Genomic DNA, 21677 nt, shown 5'->3' on the forward strand with positions numbered 1-21677 from the left:
GTAAACGATAATAAACAAAACCAAAATCATTAATCAAAATTCAATATCATTCACCTAAACCACACCAACCAAAACCTTGATAAGAACAAACTTCAAAAAAAACCATTTAATTCGCATCCTTTTTTCCCTGTCAATGTCACAATAACGAACAACAAAAGAAGGAGACAAATCGTGAATAACAAACATAACAATTAGCAGAACAAAATTCAAACTTGTTACCAATCTAAGACGAATTTGAACTATTTATACACCAAATGTCTATTGCAAATCGCCCAAATCAAAAACAACTACAAATCTTAATGATTGTATTACCTGGGAAGGAGAAAACATTGATGAGAAGAATTTCAAATTGAATTACAGACTGTTATGGATACATGGATGAGGGGAATGAATCAGTGGTTGAAAATTGTAGGAATTTAATTGCTACAAAACCAAGGTATGAAGGTGAAAAGGCAGATTTAGAGAGTAAATGGAAGCTTGATATTTCGGTGAAGAGGAAAGGAAAATGACTGTTTACATTCCCAATGGTCCAAACACAAGTTTTTATACCTGTATCATGAAACCTACAATATCCTTCAAATAAAAAATTATTGTAATTAAATAATAAATAAATTTAAAAAGTTAATAAATATTTAAATGATATATTTCCTTTTTTAGAAAGTTGTAAAAATATGAGAATTGATGTGGGCTTGCCAAGTGGCAAACTTGCCCAAATTCTCATCTTGCTTTTTTTCTATTGTATGACTATTGTATGATTATATATGATTATATATATATATATATATATATATATATATATATATATATATATATATATATATATATATATATATATATATATATATATATATATATATATATATATATATATATATGCTAGTAACAAACTCGTGCATACGCACATTTGTTTACATAATATATTTATTTTAAATCAAAATCAAAATTTTTGGATCATAAGTACCATTTTTTGTATATAAAAATATTAAGATCAATAATAGATTTTTTCCCGTAAACAAATATTATTTATGTTTATGTATCATTTAAAAAAAAATATGGATCAATAATAAATTTTCGCATATAAAAAAAGTATTTTTTCCCATACACCATTTTTTAATCAAAATTTTTTGGATCACAAATACCAATTTTCATATATAAAAATATTTATATCATTAATAGATTTTTCCCATGTACAGATATTATTTATGTTTAGGTATCGTTCAAAAAAATATCCGAATCAATTGTAAATTTTTGTATATAAAAATATTTAGATCAATAATAATTTTTTCCCGTATACCTTTTTTAAATAAATTTTTTTTGGGATCATAAATAATATTTTTCACATATAAAAATATTTAGATCATTAATAGATTTTCCCTATATACAGATATTATTTATGTTTAGGTATCATTTACAAAAATATTTGAATCAATTGTAAATTTTCATATATAAAAATATTTAGGTCAATAATATTTTTTTCCCGTATACGTTTTTTGAATAAGAATTTATCATAAATATCATTTTCATATATAAAAATATTTAGATCAATAATAGTTTTTTTCCATATACCTTTTTTGAATAATTTTTTTGGGAATCATAAATACCACTTTTCATATATACAAATATTAAATCATTAATAGATTTTTCCCATATACAAATATTATTTATGTTTAGAATTATTTACGTAAAAATATTTAGATTAATAATAGTTTTTCTTCCCGTATAATTTTTTGAGTAAATTTTTTTGGGATCATAAATACAATTTTTCGTATATAAAAATATTTAGATCAATAATAGATTTTTTTTCCATATACAAATATTATTTTTGGTTATTTATCATTTACAAAAATATTCGAATCAATAGAATTTGACTAAAAATAATAGTAGTATGCTACAATTGAATAAGTAATACACTTTTTTACCGTCGATATATATTTCTCATATTTACATTGATAACATATATTTGTGAAATGTAATCAATAACAAATAATTTTTGTAATATTTAATTGTGTAAATATTATTTTTATTGTATACACTTCATTAATAACATATATTAATATAATAATATTTTGAATCATATAAATTAAAGTTAATGATAAGTAACACACATTTTTGTATTTTATCCAATAACAAACCTTTTCAAGTATATTTTTAAACTCATTTTAATTGAAATAATTTTTTTAAATTAAAATTATTATTGTTTTCTTAAAAAATATTGTATCTTAAAATAAAAATTATTTCAAATTATATTTCTTTGTTATTACTATTCGATTATTAAAGTTAATTTTTAAAAATTAAACATTATTTTAAATGTAAATTAAAAATCATTTAAAATGATCATAATAATCTTTTTATTAAAGAATAATTTTTTAGAATATTTTTATTAATTATTTATTAAAAATAATAATAATAATAATAATAATAATAATAATAATAATAATAATAATAATAATAATAATAATAATAATAATAATAAAGTAATAAAAAGTGTATCATGAAACCTACAATATCCTTCAAATAATAAATAAAATAAAAATCTATTGTAATTAAATAATAAATAAATTTAAAAAGTTAATAAATATTTAAATGATATATTTCCTTTTTTAGAAAGTTGTAAAAATATGAGAGTTGATGTGGACTTGCCAAGTGGCAAACTTGACCAAATTCTCATCTTGCTTTTTTTCTATTGTATGATTATAATATATATATATATATATATATATATATATATATATATATATATATATATATAAGCGGGTGTGGTTTCGGGTGTGGGTTTCACACTACTAAAACCCACACCCGCTCGAGTTTTCACCCGTTTACTCGGGTTCGGGTGTGGGTGGGTCCCGCGAGTTTGAGTCTACTTGTCATCCCTAGCATTGAGATTTTCTCCACTTTGATACCACATGCTATGGAGCCTATAAAATTCATTCACAAAATCAATTAGGGCACATATTCCACGTTATTCTCATCTCTACAACTGTCTAAAATATTGGTTGAGTCCGAAAATTTATACTATAACATTGTGGAATAAAATAGGCATACTTGATTATAGGTTGCTACGAATTTGCCTTAGATTAGTTGTGTGAAAAGGGGAGGATGATTACATACATGGAAAAGTTTACACGAATGACCAATGATCTTTGCCTCCTTTCTGCAGTTGTGGTCTGCCACAGTACACTATAACACACACAAAATTAGAGAGTAAGAAATGGCATTTAAAATTGAAAAAAAAACTCAGAAGTGAACTAGGTTGTGTAAACTCATCCTCCACCTAATCGGGCAAGATTAAGACTAGAGGTTGAAGACAATCATCCCAAACTATAGTGATACATCATGGTTGAATTTCGGTTTGATCTTGGGATGGATTCTCGGTTATAATTCTGTTTGGAGCTTCTTCTTTCACACCTTATTTTGTTAAAAATTCTATCAATATTTAAGCAAACAAAAGCTACAGAAGAGTGAACAGAAGCAAACTTAACTTAAAAAATGGAGAACTAAAAGAGTATATGGTAGGACTAGAGTTTCACTTTCATCAAGTGCGTTGCCTCTTGTTTACAGCTGATCCAGGAAAACTATCAAACGCATGTTTCCTGCCCTCTAAGTATTCTAAGCATTCTACTTCAAGTAATCAAACAAAGTGAAACAAAACTGGTCTTTGTTACCTGAGAAGTAGTATATGAAAATTCTAGTAACACACGATAGATGTCGCATCGGATGTTATGACATTCACTTCAAAACTGATTATAAACTTTTGCATAGAATAAACAAAACAGTAAAGAACACAGATAATTGTTTACCTAGTTCGGGTGTACAACAACACCTACTCTGGGGGCTACCAAGCCAGGGAGGAAATCCACTATAAGCAGTATTAATTTAGAGTTAAACTCTCCCGTTTATAACTCTTCACTTAAGACCTACCAAATGCAATTTCAATCTAGTGCTAGACCTGAGTCCCTACTCACTCCCCCTCAATCACAGCAGTGATATAAAAAACAAAGACAAATACAACCAGGATGAAGACACACTTCAAACAAATCTTGATCTTGCTTTAAAGCTTGAATCAAGAGACACAACACTCATGCTTAAAAGCTTAGAGTGACACAAACGATTACAACTCAAAACACCGTATTCCAATACAATCATCAAAGAGAAATTTGCTTGGATTACAAGAAACACTAACACAAACACACATGAACACAAACACGGAATTCTTCGCGTAAAACCTCTGCCTCTGAAAGTATGATTTGCAATCTTCTTATAGGAAGTACTTAGGCCTTGGGCCTTCCAAACAAAAATTAGGGTTAACCAAGTTAACCTAATTTCCACATCATCAGGGTGTTCACACATAAGCTGTAGACGAGATATTTTAGCGCAAACCATACAACACAAAATATATAGTTTCCTAAATTGTAGCCTGAGATAAATAAGGAAACATAACAGCTAAAATATAACAGCTACTGCTGTTAGATACGATGTCATGACATCGAGCATGACATCCAACCAAAACATGTATTAGCTCAACCATACAATCCTGCACAACACCACACATAGTGTGTCATGACATTAGTCAAGACATCACACACAGGAATATTTTACCACAAAATGTAGCCAATTTAAAAGCATCTACAAACTCACCCTTTGGCAAATTTTTGGCTACCACATTATCAGAGAATCTTTGCAGCAGAAAACACACAGCACACAACAAATCAATCACACCTGCAGGAATAGCTAATACAACTACACAGTTCCATCAAGCTAATACAACTACCAGACAGGCTACACTACCACATCATACCATCACACAAACCATCATGCATAGAATCACATAAACAAAACAATACTTCCTTATGCAGGAACTCTACTAACTACAGAAATAAACTGCAGAAGTAAACCTCCAGAATTAAACTTCATTCACCAGTATCAAAAAAATTTGTTGTCCTGGGGTGACATTACCACTACTCCCCCTTTGTGCCAGGAATGTTGTCAAAGAAACCTTGTTATACAATTAAGTACAGGCCAGAATTAAACCAAAATTCACTAAAAACATTAAAATCCACAAAAAAATCACCAGAACCAGCTGCTTCCGTCTTCAGACTCAGAGCTGCTGAGTTTAGCATCTGCAATATCTTCATCAGTGCCATCATCAGGACTGACTTCTTTCTCAACCTCTCTATCTGATTCACCTTCCTCTTCACCCTGTTCATCCATATTTGTATCAGTAAACTCAGCTCCTTCATCCATCTCAAGGGAGCTGATCAATTTTTCAAGAGCCAGTTTTTTGGACTCTATCTCCTTACATGTTTCCCTGAGCATTGCAATCACAACAGCTTTCCTTATAGTTGTATTGTCTTTGGATGTTCCAGCTGATGTTGTGACAATGTCAGTGTCATACCCCAAAATTTGCCCATACTATTTCTCCTATTCAAAATTCAAATCAAGATACCAAGCTCCAAGACATTCTCCTAAGCAAAAGATCAGAAACTAGGGCTTGGTTTGTTCAAAGGAAAATCAATGAATCAATGGCTCCAAGGCATCCCATATGGCCCAAGATAACTCATATTACCTCTATAACAAGTATCAAGTCTCAGCTTAAAGGATTGGTCACTCAAATGTTCAGAAAGTCAACAGTCGACTAGGTTAACCTAAAAGTCAATTGTGGTCAAAGTAAAGTCAAAACTCCTGATTTTTTGTCAAGATCCTCATATTGAAGTATCATTCACCATTTGATCAAGAATTGATCATGGTTCATCAAGGAAAGATCAAGAATCAACAAATCAAAAAGTTTCTAAATTAGGGTTTGTATAGGAGAAAGTCAACTGAACTTTGACCAGCCATAACTCTCACATGGAACATTATAAATTTTCCATCCAAAGCTCAATTTGAAGGAAATTGAATTCTCTATAACTTTGTCTCTCACAAGCCAAGTCTAAAAATGCTTCATTTGGGAGATATGAACCAAAACATTATAGGTCCTTTTCAAAAGTCAACAAAAAGTCACTTTTTTCAAAAGGACATATAAGGAGCATGGAAAATAATTTTGATATGAGACCAAAAACATTGGTTAGAGGATTCTTCAAGGTTTCTAAAAAGTCTTAGAACTCCTCAATATCTCAAAGATGGAGGAAATTATGACTTGTTGAATTTGACAAATTTGGGAAAATACATGAAGAAGGTATTAACTAAAAGTGAAGATTTTCCAAATGAGCCCATATATTCCTTCGATCCAAGCTTGATCCCAAACTTGTTAGAAGCCTCATGGCCCAAGCTTTTGCCATTGCATTATTTAATTTATTTATTTTGATTTTAATTCATTTTAAATTCAATTTAATTAAAATAAATAATAAAAATCAAAGATTTGGCTTCAAGTATATTATGTGACCAAGATAACCAGATCTTATCAATATAATTAAATCAAAATTGGTGATTAAGAGAAATTGGAAAGAGAAGAGTGAAATTGAATCAAAATTGGAAAGATTGAATGGTGATTTTCAACCAAAATCCAATCACCTTGATTCACTAATATTTGATCCAATTGATTGACCTAATCCAAGACACATATATATACATGTGATGCAGACTAAAAAAAGGGGTTGGAGAGCCAAGAATTCACGAACCAGAATTTTGTTTCTTTTCAAGAAAAAAGCCAAGATCGATTTTGAGATTGGAGCATGCTCAAGGAGATTTAAAGAGTGCACAACGTTCCTTGAGAATAACTGAAGTTGTAGCGATCATCATCGAGTCCTAAGACGTTCAGAATCGCACCTCCATAGCATACGGTTTGTCCCAAAAAAATTGGGATCGAATTCACATTTACACACGCATTCAGCATGATTTGATTGTGTATTCGTGTTCCTAACCTTGTTTCTATGCTCTCTGATACATTTTATTTACAGGCCGAATTAGACGAAGCCGACGTGTCCACCATGTTCATGAAACCAAAACAAGTTAATCCACGGGTTTCCTTTTGATTTTTGTTGCGTTCATAGCGTTTGGTGGATTTGCAGGGCTAAGAAAACGCACAAAACCGTGGCCATAAAAACGTTCTCTTTTCATGTTTCGTAAGGAAGGAGATGAAGGAGCCAGCGCGCGGTTTTTCAGATTTTTGAAATATATTCTTGTTTATTTTAGTCTTGTTTCCATTATTGGACAACATCAACGCGCAGCTCTACTGGTTAAAGCTTATGGGCATTCAGCGTGAGGGCCTGGGTTCGAACCCTACCCTCCACGCTATTATTTTCATTATTCGTACAGTTTGCCTTGCAGGATGATCCACTGTGCGCGCCCACATCACGGCTATGGTGCGTCACCATTTACTGACCATGAGATCTTTGCAGAATAAGATCCAACGCACGCCACGGCGAAGGCTCACCATAGACCTTCACCAACGCACCACACCAGATAAAAGTTAAGTTTTCTATTTCTTTTTCTTTTTTAATTATATAACAATTTGTTTTCATTTATATTATTCATATGGTTCTTTAAGGTAAATAAAAAAACTTTCATTTAAAATTTCTTTTTTTCTCTTAATTTCTTTTTATTCTTTTACAAAAATATCATAAATAAAATCTTTATTTATTTACTATTAATGTAATTTCTTAATTGTTTGAGAAACTTTTATATAATTGATTAAGAATAAATACTAGAGTTAGGATATTTTAATCGAAACCTTATTTTCACCGATTTAATTAATTAGGTCGGAAACCAATAATTACTTAATTCGATTTTATTTATTCTATTAATCATAATTAATTTACGCCCGAATCAAGGTTTGCGAGAATTAGCCATACACTGAAAAAATATTTCTTTTTCTGTGCCTTTTTTCAGGGTTACTCTTCAAATACACTCCGACTACGCGCCACGTCAAATTCAAAGCTAAGCTCTAATCTTTACTATTTAAATATTTTTCTGCCTTTTATTTAGGATTTGATTACCCTCGTCAATGAACTCCTCCTACACTTACTTCTTCCTTTTATTCTTTTGCCAATTCTTTAATGATCAGGGTCAATGCTTAATGCTCAAGGCAAATCTTTGCCCATCAACCTTCATTAATCGAAGCTAAGTGTCTTTACCCTTTTCTTGTATTGATTAGGGTTAACCATATTTATGGCTGAACTGATAATGCACTCACATATATCTTGTTTCTTATTTTTCCCACCTTTTCAGGGTTTGCCAATTGCCAAAGCTTCGAATAGCCGGTAACCCTAAACCCTGATCTTAATTATTACTTGTTCAGACTTATTGCTCTGTTTATCCCGCTGATTTCATTTTCCCTTTCCCCCGCTGGTTTCATTTTCCCTTTCCCCATTATTATTTTAATTGTTAATATTAATTGCTGTGGTTAGTAATTCTAGGGAGTGCAAGCTTGTAATTAACCTAGAATAACTAATTATAAGATAAATATTTGAATCAAATCACGTGATTGTTGCACCCACGCACACTTTTGGGGTAATCTCTCTGTTTCCTGTTGCCTGTTGCCTTGTTGCCTGTTGCCTTGTGTTTTTTGCAGAATAGCCATGTCCCTCGAATACGAGGATACCTCAGCCACGCTGCCTCGATAAATACAAAGGTCATAAGACCCTATTGATGCTGCCTTCGATACACCAGTATGACCTCGACCCTCGGAAGTTGCCTACGAAAGGCTGAGGTATCCTCTGGCTGCCTACGAAAGGCTATTCTGGTCCTTCCCTTAGACTACATGCCTCCCTATGGTATGGGACAGTCTTATGGCGAACAACATTGCGACGACCCTTCAACCTCCAAATGAAAGGCTTCCTGCCCTCTTATGGCATGGATAGACCCTTTCACCCTGAAAGGCTAAAAGAACATTTTTTAAACTATAAGGTAATTGCTCCTAATTGCCTTGCTCTGGCTAAAACTCGTTTTCATATTCTTTCTCATAAACCTTCAAAATGGCTACGCTCATTTACGAGCTAAAGTCCATATTCTCTTCTTCTACATTTCTTTTCAAAAACGAGCAAAGCAATTATGAGCCCATGGAAAACCATGGATGCAAAGGGTGCCTTACACCTTCCCTTTGCATAATTACCCCCCGAACTCAGTTTTTTATTTAAAAGGTTTTTCCTGTTCTTTTAGCCTTTCCGATATTTGGAGAAAATAAAAGTCGGTGGCGACTCTTGCTTACCGCGACATTTCAATAAAGTCAGTTCACCGTATTACAGTCAGGAATATGGGTTCTTTGAAATAGTTTATAGTGAAATGAAATAGCACTTCCCCTTTTGCAGACATAATCATTTTCACTTAGGATATTAGGATACTGATTCAAAATTATACCATATAAGATAGATGGGAAGGCAATAAGACCCTTCACACTATAACTCCCAGCATGTTTCATTGTCTAATCAAATATGTAAGTACCATAGTTAAACTTTGTCTTGGTTCCAACAATATATATAAACTTTCCCAGCATAGTAGCAACAGTTGACTTGTGGTTTGTGGGCACCCAGTTAGCAGCTCCAATCTTGTGTAACAATGAATACTTTATGCTGAGCTTTCTTGCAGAAAGTTTTCCTTTCAGGGACCATCCTTTCACCTGCTTAGCAGTGATAACATCACATATTTTGTTGTCAGACACTTCTAGTTCGGGTTGGGCTTCATCAGATCTTCCAAGAAAGTTGTTGATAACAGTTGAGGAGAAGGTAACACACTTTCCTCTCACATACACTTTCCTAAAGTCCTTTGTTTTTCTATCAGCACAATCTTCCGATAGATTCATAATGAACTCTTTTACCAGCATTTCATAGCACTTAGGTAAGTGAACAACAATTTTTATTAGTCCGACTTCATGAATTAGGTTCATGATTTCTTTATTCTCAAGGACATTCTGAGCCAACTCCCTTTCCAAGGCTAACCTCTTGTGGTGAACATATTTCCACCTATTGACACTGGAAGGGTAATGAAAAGAAATATTATCAATGGGTACTTCAGGAACACTAGCAGCAAGCTTGCTAGTTGATGGTTTCTTTCTTAGTGGAATGTCTTGATCATCCAGAGTCAGAGTTAATGGTAGCTTGAGCCTTCCTTTTCTTGGGAATCACCTTGCTCCAAGATTTGGTAGGACCAACAGAAACACTCTGAGACACAGCTCTGCTCTTACTAGGACCTGTAGAGATACTCTTATTCTTGATAGAATCGGCAGAGGGACTTCTAGGAGTAACCTTTCTCTTAAGAGAAGTTTGAATAGCAACCTTACCTTTCCTCATAGTCATGAGCCTTTTGGCAATGCTAGGGTTCACAACAGCTACCAAATCACTGTCTAAGACTTCATGAAGGTCCACAACATGTGTACTTGTAGTTGTACCTGTACCGCCAATGTCATTGACATCCTTAGTGACATCTGCATCATCATCTTTATTCTCTGACTCCTTAGGCTTATGTACACTACCATTAGGAGTGTGAACATCATCATCAACGATGAGAGCATCATCATTATAGGGCTTTATTATGATGTCTTTCTTAGGTACAATAACGGGTTCAGGGTTCTGAGGGGGTTCAGGGATCACAGTTTGAAGAGGAACAGATATCTCAGGGACTTGATATTGTTCATCCAAGATACGAGTGACAATTTTAGCAATGGCATTGTGAGTATACCTTGATCCTTCCTTGGTTAAGTCCTCATGAGGAGTGGACAATGAAGGATTTATGGCCTTGGCACGAACAGATTCCTTAGGTCTCCTTGCACGAGGGGTCCGAGGTTTCTTGATCGTCAGATCATCAGCGCTAACCATTCTTAACGGAGTAACATCAAGAACTTGATTAGGGTTAACCGATTCAGTTCTTGGAATGGCGTCAAGACCATTAGTGGAAGAGATCTTCTTGGGAGAGGAAGAGTCTGATTGCTGTTACATCTTGAAGGATCTGATAAAAATTCTTGAGACACGATTGTGGAGAGTGAGAGAGCAATTCAAGAACAAATTTGAGGTCTTGAAGACAATAGGGTAAAGAGCAGCCTTTTGGTGTGATGGAGAAATAAGGGGGAACTTGATATAGTAATCAATTGGGGGATATTTCAAATATTGACTAATTAAAAGGCCCAACATATATTCCCCAAATAGAATTAATTGTTATAATTCTTCATGAGGGAAAACACCTAATTTACCCTGTAACTCTTCTAATTGATTTGCATCTAAGCCCTTTGTGAAAATATCACCACTCTCTAGATCAGTGGCCATATGCTTCGATGTAATATCTTTCTCCTTCACAAAATCTTTGATGAAGAGATGTCTAATGATGTTACAGAACAATGTTATGGCATCCTCTTTGACATTATACTTAGAAAGACTTTGTTGTATCCACCTTAATTGAGACCAGTCTAAGTCTGCAGTTATGTGATTAGCTTCAATAGAGGAGATAGATACACAGTTCTATTCATTGCTCAGCTAAGGTGTCTGATAGTTTTCAATGGGAACACATCCATTTGAGATGTTTTTTACCTTTCTTATGAATCACACCAATCATCAGAACCTCATTTGTGACAAGGCGGATCATGTTCTTATTGCTTTCTTGATTTCCAAAGTTGATTTATGATGCATCTGCTCTCACATTCCAGGCTTTTGAAGCTTGGTCTATTGTTAGTGGCTCCTCATTTAGATGAAATCCATGATCAACGAATATCCTGGTAAGTTTTGAGTCCACTGTAAGATTAAAAGGATCACTATCACAGAGACTTCTTATTTTAAGACTGACAGAGACAAACCCCCTTGGTACCACGTTCCATGTTGTGCTTCCCTTGAACAGCCATAATTCCTTTTGCATATCTCTAATCTAGATGTCATTAATAAGAACCACCATTATCTTATTTAGGTCAAGGTTGTATATAGTCCAGGTAGTTGCAGATGTTTCCCTTGATCTTCTGATAGCTTCTGGTAGTTGGTTCTCAACTATAATCTCCTTATAGAGAACACTTTGAATACTAAAATATGAGTGTCTACCAATTCCAGAGGAATCTTTTATCACAGTGCACACACTTGATTCTCTAACATATTCAGATGTTAAGACCTCTGTTTTGACATTCCCACAAACTACTGAGCCAATTGTCTCAGCTTCTTCCAGAGCATCAATCTTCATTGTTGGGTTATTGCTTATAGCAGGGGTGATCTCCTCTTCTTTGGTACCTTCAGATTGTTTTGGTCTCCTTCTTTTAGAACTTCCTGCTTTGCCTCTAGAATTCTGTTTATTTAACTCAAAACTTGAGTGTTCAATGCCAACACATAACTTACGCTGAGGTGGCTCTATTCTAGCCAGATTTTTCTGTTGAGAGATCTTTCGTTTGGTAGGTGCACGAGGTTTAGGACATGCGGCCCTCAGGTGACCTAGCTTGCCACATTGATAGCATCTCTTGACTGAGAGAGTGTTAGAATCCCAATTGTGTATATTTTGTATATAAGTTTTGTGGTATTTCTTAAACTCTTGTGCCAAATTTGATTACCTTTTGATATAATAGTATGTAAATAAATAACTTTGTGTTTATTTTCTAAATTAAGTTAGTTTATTAACTCTTGTAATGTTTTCTTTAGGTTTTAACAATTTTTGGGCAAGATGGAATGAAAAGAATAGTCAAAACAAGCTTGCAATGAGGTTGGAAGACCAAAACAAGGAGTTTTGTGCAAGAAGGTCCGCTCAGCGGAGTTCAAGCGAACCCAGGCAGAGAATTTCCACCAGCAAGTCCGCTCAGCGGAGTTGAAGCGGACATGGGCAGGGACAAGCAGTAAAGCAAGCTCCGCTCAGCGGACCCCCTCCGCTCAGCGGACCTTGAAGACAAAGTAGATATTTTGGCTGCTCCGCTCAGCGGACCTACTTTTTCTACTTTTTTTCTTAGCCACATAAAATTGATGATTAAGGGAATTAGACTAGTTTTTTTATCATAACATACACTTGGAAGAAAAGCTAGGGCAAGAGAAGAAGAGAAAAACCATTTTCCTTAAGAGAAAATCAAGATTTCTAAACATGTTTCTTCAAACTTCTTGAGTTTGATGTCACTAAATCTTGGTTTGTTGCTTGTTGTTGAAGCTTCCATGGATATGGAGGGCTAAGTTTCATCTTGTGTCAAGATTAGAGGTAGTTAGTTTGTAAATATGTACTTTCTTTGATCTATTATGTATGAACTTGGTTAATGATTAATACATGGTGAATATCTTGTTGTTTATGTTTCATTTATTGTTTTGGATCACTATTGAGAGATATGTTTCAAAGCTAGACCTAAAAGATATTCATCTATCAATAAACAAACTCTAGAGATAGATTTGTGAGTTGATAATCACATGTATCAAGCTTTTAAGATTATCACGTTGATTGTCGGCATGAGAGATCATCTGACGGTTAATATGATAATAATCACGATATTGCTTTAGAGATAAACGGTATCGAGAGGATACATGATTGTATTAATCATTAATAGGTTCATATATATGATCATTAGAGTACACATGAAGCAAACTAATGAACACTAATCTTGACACAGTTTTCTCAAATTATTTTCAACCCTGTTTTATTGTCTTTATTTTCTTTTCATGCTATTTATCTTTCATGTCACCAAACTGTTACCCAAAACCTTACTCAAGATACACTAAGCTGTAGAATGGCGATAATATCGCATCAATCCCTGAGGAAACGATACTAGAAATACTTATCCTATACTTTCTAACAAAATGGCGCCGTTGCCGGGGATTGGCGTTAAGATATTATAAGCATAGCAATAGTTTTTGTGTGTTTTGAGTATAAATATTATTATTGCTTAGTCTTTGCTCACTTTTTGGTTAGTATTTCAGCTTTGGTTTATGCGAGGAAGTATTCCAGTAGATCAGTTTCTTTTTTATCCAAAAATTGAAAGAACTGCAAGGAGACTTAACAGCAAAACCAGGAGAAGAAGGAAATTAGCCAAAGAACGAAGACTAGCCCAAGAAGCAACTACTTCATCAACACCACAAGTTATAGAAGAAGAGATGGCGGGGAATGGCGATCCACCACCACCACCAGAGCCGAGACTACCATGTGTTAACAGTCCAAGAAGAACAGCCCAGTTTGCAAGAAACGACAACAATGCTCGAAACTCTGAGATGAAGACTGGCATTCTTCAGTTACTTTATGCTAGTCCTTTTGCCGGTCTTGATCATGAGGACCCATATATGCACTTGACAAAGTTCTATGAAATTGTCGAAGCAGTCGGAGCCCCTGAAAGAGAGGAAGAGCAGGTGTTTAAAAGATTATTCCCTCACTCATTGATTGGTAAAGCAAAGGATTGGTACCTTGATCAACCCACTCAAACCATGACAAATTGGAATGAGTTAGAAGAAAAGTTTCTTGATAGGTTCTTTCCTCAGTCACGGTTGCTTGAAGCAAAAACAGCAATTTCAGTGTTCTCTCAAGGTGTGAATGAAACTCTTAATGAAGCATGGGAAAGGTATAAGTCAATGTTGATACAATGTCCGAGTCATGGATTTGATGAACTCACCCAGATTCACATTTTTCGTAATGGCTTACAACCACAACCTAAGCTTCTTTAAGATGCTACTGATAAGTGCCAAAATGTCGATGTTTTGAGTATGTAAATAGTGGCACTTATCGATACTTTTGTTAATATTGTTTGAGTAATTCTCCGTTTTATGTATAAATACGTATACTTTGTGAATAGTTGTATTTTCATATACTTTTATACCATTTGATAGTTTTTCCTTTGTTTTTATAGGTATTTATGCTTATTAGAGCCTTGAGGAATAAAGTGTCAAAGGCACGACTTCGATTTCGCAATTTTGGTGCAAGCCCGCTTAGCCACCGTCAAGCGGACTTCCATAAGCTCAAAATAAGGATGACAAAAATCATCATTTTGGTTTCCATTCATTCATTATTGGATAGAGCAGTGAATAAGCTTTTCAACGCTTCGAACCGGGCGCAATTCTGAGTTACGGTTCTCAACTTATGGCGAAAACAAGATTTCACTTTTGCTGTCAGTCCGCTGAGCGGAGCTCCAGCGGAGCAAATCAAAGTCTGGATGCAATTTTGAGTCCGCTGAGCGGAGGGGGTCCGCTAAGCGGACCTGCTAAGACAGCAGCTCGTTAAAAGGGGCAAAAATCACATTTTTAGGTTATGGTTTGGGTATTTTTGAGTCCCAACACCATCAACTTCATTCTTAGAGTAGAATTGGATTAGAAAACAACTTCGGAGGTTGCATAAGGATGATCGGGGTGGATTGAGCGTCGAACGAAGCTGAAAAACCGGGAGATCTTCGGTTCATTTCTCTTCTTCTTTGTGTATTTCTCTTTGGTTGGGTTTTGTTTGTATAGTTACTCGAATCTTATGTATATTTACCGATTATAATGTTATGTTTAACTTGCTTTACAAATCTGTGTTGATGTTATCCTGGATTTTTGCTCTATGCTGGGGATTTGGGGTGCTTTAGAGATAAACTTCTTGAATCCTTATCTAGGATGATAATCTGTTGGTTCTGAACTCTAGAGATAGATTTAGAGCTAGCATTCACTGTTTGTATCTGTTCTTAATGCTTTCATGTTTGAGCGGCGCACGAGAGATCGCCGACGCGAGAATACGGATGTTCTTGCGACTTCGCATTAGAGATAACCTTAGTTGTGAGATGATCTCGTTTGTGCTCCAGAGATGGACGCTTATGTGAGAGATACATGATGACATAGATGAGTATTGTAGGTTGAGTATAACGGGTCGGTAAGTGTATGTTTGTGAAGAGTGAGTATATTTACATTCCTGATAAGTTATTTCTCTTCTAAGAATGTGTTCGTTCTTTTCCTGTCTATATCTTTGTTTACTTTTTGCTCATTCAATCCCGAGCTCGAAACCATAGAAACTATTGAATGGCATCTCTCCATCTCTGTGGACGATAAATCCCGGATCATTATTTCCAAATCTTGTTTGTTGCTTGCCCTATACTGCATTTCAACAAAATGGCGGCGTTGCCGGGGATGGTTGTTGAATTGCATCACAATAGTTTTCGTGGTTTTGAGCTTTGTATATAACGTATATATTGTATAGTTTTATGTGTATATATTTACTTGTACATATTTACTTGTTTATGTTCACCATATAGTTACTTGTATATGTTTGCATACAAGTATACTTTGTCGGTGAATGTTGGTGAAACACGTTGAGATTGGACCAGTTCGTTATTCAAAATCTTCACTTTTCAACTTGTGAATCCAACATTCACCAATTTTCTCTTTTTGAATAATAATAATTGTATTTGTTCCATACTTGTATATATGTGTTTGTTTGTGTATATAGTTGTAAACCTTCGTTTTTATGTTTGTATAATTATTGTATATATTTGTACCCGTAACGTTTGTTGAGTGGTTGGTTAGGACACTTTCTTTAGGCTTGTGCGGTGAGACGTCACCATGGCATGACGAGAGGAGGCTACTTTCCAAACACCGAAACAATAAAGGCGTCGAGCTAACGACGTAAAACAAGCGCTTGTTGGGAGGTGTTGAAAGTATTTGTGGGTAAATATTTTCTGTAATATATCGTATCCACAGGGATTGGTTAATATCACTGCCGTTCTATAGTTGTTTATTTTGAGTTAGGAAATTTGGTTTGGTTTGTTTTATACTAATAATAATATCAAAAGCAAATACTAAAATAAAAGCAAGTAAAGGACTTTGTGTTAACAATTAAAGAAAGATGTTGAGTCTTTAGGGTTCATCAACCTAATCCTATACAATTATCAATTAATTCTCAATAGAACAATCCTTTGAATCATTATCTTCACTTATCCTCAAATAAGATTCCATGTCTGCAAATCAAATTAGATAACTTTTACCGGTATGAGATTCGATCTCTCCAAATCACAATAACGATAATAGTAATTAAGAACGATAATTATGAAAACCCAATTACAATTCCATCTCTGCAAATTGCAATTGAATCAATATAGTAACCTAGGGCAAAAGTTAAATCCTTTCTTTCGATCAAAGATTCAACAATGATGTAAATTAAAAGCAAGGTTTCTTATTGATAATAAATTCAAACAATTGTTCACAGGAATTAATCAATGGTAATGTATATTCATAGGTTAACTACTACCTTAGACTCAACAAGAGGGATTTAGCTCTCCATAGACATGAAGAACATACAAGAATCAATGGAGGAATTCATCTTCATCAATAGAATGTCTTCGATTGGTAAAGAATCCACCTTCAATTGTTGTTCTCAGCTTCAGAATCAGATAGCTCTCCTAATTTCGCTCCCACAAAAGTATCTCACCACTTGGAAAACTAGGGCTTTAAAACAGAACTTTTGGGCTTTTAACGCCGAGGCCGCGGCGCGGCAACGGGCTGGCGCGGCGCGCCCCTCAAACAGAAGTATTTTCGCGGCGCGCCTAGGAACTCTCGCGGCGCGCCCTTTGTACTTTCCATCTTTTTCTTCAGCCTTTGAGACTTCCAGCTTTCTTTCCTCCTCATGTTCTTCTTAAGTTCTTATTCAGCTCAAAACCTGCAACAATAACACCCACAAGTGATTCGATTTGCTTTACGCACGAACTAAACTTATGCAGTTCAATTCTTAATAAAAACCTATGGATTCATCACATTTTTGCATTGGTTTAGAGAAGAAATCACTTATATTAACACATGAATTTACCATTAATTTACTCCTAACAAACTCTCCCCAACTTAGAGTTTTGTTTGTCCCTAAACAAAATTACTTACCTCCAGCAAAGTTTACCGACAATCAAGCAACGAGTTTTTCAAAAAGTTTTTCTCAAGTGGTTCAATCCAGTAACTAAGTCAAATACTCCTCTTCTACCTGCAAACTCAGACTATACACATGAAACAAACGTTGAAAGCAAATTACCTCCAGAAGTTCAAAACACTACACAATTGTAATTGAATCAGCACTAATCACTCTCATCAAAAAGTATGATGAATAAAAGAGGGGTTAAACACTCATCCAAACAATTAAATCAACAAAGATCCATATCATACGTGCACCAAATTGCTCGCATCAAGTCTTGTGGAATCTGAGAATCAGAAGGTCTTTCTATGGTTGTAATGTGGTTTAGATTCAAAGAAAAGAAGATAATCAAGGGTTGTTCCTAATATAGGGAAGCATCCAATTCATAACTTATTTCTTTTTCTCTAAAACTCTACTTCCTTTACCTGTCCATCTTTTTTCATTCGTAGCTTGGTTTTTCTTTTTCACTTTTTTTTTTCAGCAACCGTTATATTCTAACGTTGTTACTTCTCTTTTTTTTTTTTTTTCAAGCTACGACTTCTTTTATCTTTCACCGATTACCATAAGTACTTACTCTTCTTTTGAATGTGACTCTCCCCAACTTGGAGATCAACCTGTATTCAGATTATATGAATGCTCCCCTACTTTCTAAAAAGGTCAAAGAGAAAACACATCACCAAATTTTATGGTTGATGGTCCAAAACAAAACTTTTTATTGAGATCAAACTCACCAGCTATTTCCTTGGTGCATATTATGATACTTACCTTGACCTCAGGCCCAAAGAATGGTTAGCAAAGGATCACACTCTCACAGAAGCAAATAATTTTTACGGTGGAGTCGGCTCAAAGAACTCTCAAATTCAAACAATTGCCTAAATCACTTCCACAGATTTCCACAGACGATGCAACAACCGGTTTAGCATGATACGAACAAGTCAAAATAATTGATGGTCTCCTGCATATAGTAAACAATGGAAAGCTTTCCTCACAATGGTTAAGGCTAAGCCGATCCAACAAACAATGTACCATAAAGAACTTCTGTTAAGAATTTACTAACACCTTAAGTTTCATTGCACACATTAAGAGTTTGAGTTTGAAATTTCATACCTGCTTTGTTACTTATTGAAAAAGAAAGTGAAACTGAAAAAGTTTGATCATTCACTTACTACCACTTTCGTACATGTTGCTTCATTGTTGATACTTCGCTTGAGGTTCTCGCTTTGTTACGGGACTACTTACTCTAACTGGGAGTAAATAATTAAAAAAAAAGAAAATTTGAACAATTCAAAAATAAATAGCTCCACCCCCCAAACTTGAACTAAACATTGACCTCAATGTTTCGTAACAAGTCCGAGAGGGTGACTTACAGAGAGTAACGCAATATCAATTGCTGCCTCCTAGCTTTCACCAGACGGGTTCCCTGATTATTTCCTGAAATAAAAGCTAAACAAAACATTAAAAGTGTGGGTTACCTCCCACGAAGTGCTTCGTTTAACGTCGCATGGCTCGACGGTCCATTACCCCTTGTTTTATGGAGGGTATTTCCTTTTCCAACACTCGCTACTTTGTACTTCCATACCCACAAACTCATGAAGATAAAAAGCATGGATAGCTTTTCTCTTCACTTTATCCTCCCCATTCTTATCACTCTCCTTAGCCCTCTTAGGACTTTTGACATCATCATAATTTGGTTTCATGGGAGAAGATATGTTAGAGACTTTTTCTTGGAAGTTTTTGAGATTTTTGTTTTCTTGTGCACCTTCCGATATACCGGTTGAATTTTTCTCATTTACCCCTGACCTGTGTTTCTTGACTCCCAGCATCTTCAAGGTTACTTCTTCATCAAATGATTTTAGCGTTAGCGTTCCCTTTTCAATGTCAAGATTACAGCGTCCTGTCGACAAAAAGGGTCTCCCAAGAAGGATCGGAGTTTCTTCATCTTCCGGAATGTCCATGATGTGGAAGTCAACAGGGAAAACAAACTTATCAACTTCTACTAGTACATCTTCCGCTACTCCATAAGATTTCTTAATAGTGTGATCGGCGAACCGTAATTGCGACTTACTTTCACTGATCTTGTCTAATTCAAGCCTTTTGAAAATGGATAACGGCATTAAACTCACACTAGAGCCAGAATCGAGAAGTACCTTTTTAAATGATATATTCTTGATAGTGCATGGTATCGCCACCGCTCCAGGGTCTTTTCTCTTAATTGGGATCTTTCTTGCTGCAGCGACTATACTACACTTCTCGATTGCAATTTTTGGTTCTCCTTCTAGTGGTCTTTTTTTCGCCGACACCTCTTTCATAAATTTCTTATACACAGGCACGTGCTCCAGTGCTTCAAAGAAAGGTAAATTCACTTCTAACTTTTTGAACAAGGACGTAAACTTCCGAATGTCTTTCTCTTTTGAATCCTTCTTTGTCAGTCGCAAAGGGAGGGGTGGTTTAATCACTTGTTCCACATCTTTCTTATTTTTTTCTTCAACTGGTTTCATTGGTAGTATTACAACCTCTGGCTCTTTTAGGTTCTCTCCTATTTCCAGATCTACCTCCATCGCTATAGGGTCACCTATCTCCTCTTTCTCTTTTTCCGATTCTAAACCCTTTTGACTCCTTGTTGTAACAGCATTAATTTTCTCTTGGTCTTGCGGTTTTTTCACGGTTGAGTTTGGCAAGGCTCCTTGTGCCTGTAGAGTAAGCTGATGTGTTATTTGCCCCACTTGAGTTTGCAGATTTTTAATTGCGGCTTCCTGGTTCTTCTGATTTATTACTGATGTTTAAATGAACTGATTCACTGTCTCCTCTAACTTGGATTGTCCTCCTTGCTGTTGTTGTGGTGGTTGAGTGTATGGTTGGAATGCTTGTTGTTGATACCCTTGATTCGGTGGCCTTTGTTGGTACCCTTGATTGTTATATCTTGGTGGATAACCTTGTTGGTATGGCTGGTTCTGATATTGATTCTGCCTTTGTCCTTGGTTATTATTCATGTAATTCACTTCTTCTTCTTGCACTGGTGGACAGAATCCTGTTTGATGATCTCCCTTGCACAATTCGCACTTAGCAACTTGATATGAGTTAGATACCCAGTTCAGCTCCTTGATCTGTTGTGGTAATTTAGACATTTGTTGTGTCAAAAGTTCCACTTGTGAAGTTAGCAATTTGTTCTGAGCAAGTAGAGCATCACTGTTGTTCAACTCTAACATTCCGGGTTTCTTATCTCTTACTGTTCGATCATGATTGCCTTGACGATCATTTAGAGCCATTCGCTCTATTATCTGAGTAGCTTCTTCAGGTGTTTTGGACATGAGAGAACCACCAGCTGTGGCGTCCAAAAGTGTCTTGTTTGTAGCTGTGAGACCGTTACGGAACATATGGATTTGGTCAACGTCTGAAAAACCGTGTCCTTTGCACTTTCTCAACATAGCTTTATACCTTTCCCATGCTTCATTCAAAGATTCATTACTACCTTGAGAAAATACTGCTATTGCTGTTTTTGCTTCGAAGAATCGGTTTTGAGAGTAAAACCTTTCCAGAAATTTTTCTTCCAATGTGTTCCAATTTGTCATCACTACCTCGGGTTGATCCAGATACCAATCCTTTGCCTTAGATAGCAAAGAGTGTGGGAACAACCTCTTAAATAATGCTTCCTCATCAGCTTGAGCGACACCCGTAGTACCCGCTAACTCATAGAATCGAGTAAGATGCGTGTACGGGTCTTCATGGTCCAATCCGGCGAAAGGACTTGTACAAATCAATTGTATGATACCGGTCTTCAGTTCTGTCGGTCGCCCGTTGGCGGCAGTTCTCGCGAACTGAGGATTGAGTCTTGGACTATTAGCACATGGACCATTAGCAGCCATGTTGCCAACAGTAGGTTGTATAAAAACTTCCGGTTCTTCCTCCGTGAATAGTTCGTGAAAGAAGAATCCTTCTTGCGACTCGTCAATGGTTTCAAGTTGTTG

This window comes from Vicia villosa, unplaced genomic scaffold (assembly GCF_029867415.1).
Source record: "Vicia villosa cultivar HV-30 ecotype Madison, WI unplaced genomic scaffold, Vvil1.0 ctg.004571F_1_1, whole genome shotgun sequence".
Lineage (NCBI taxonomy): Eukaryota > Viridiplantae > Streptophyta > Magnoliopsida > Fabales > Fabaceae > Vicia > Vicia villosa.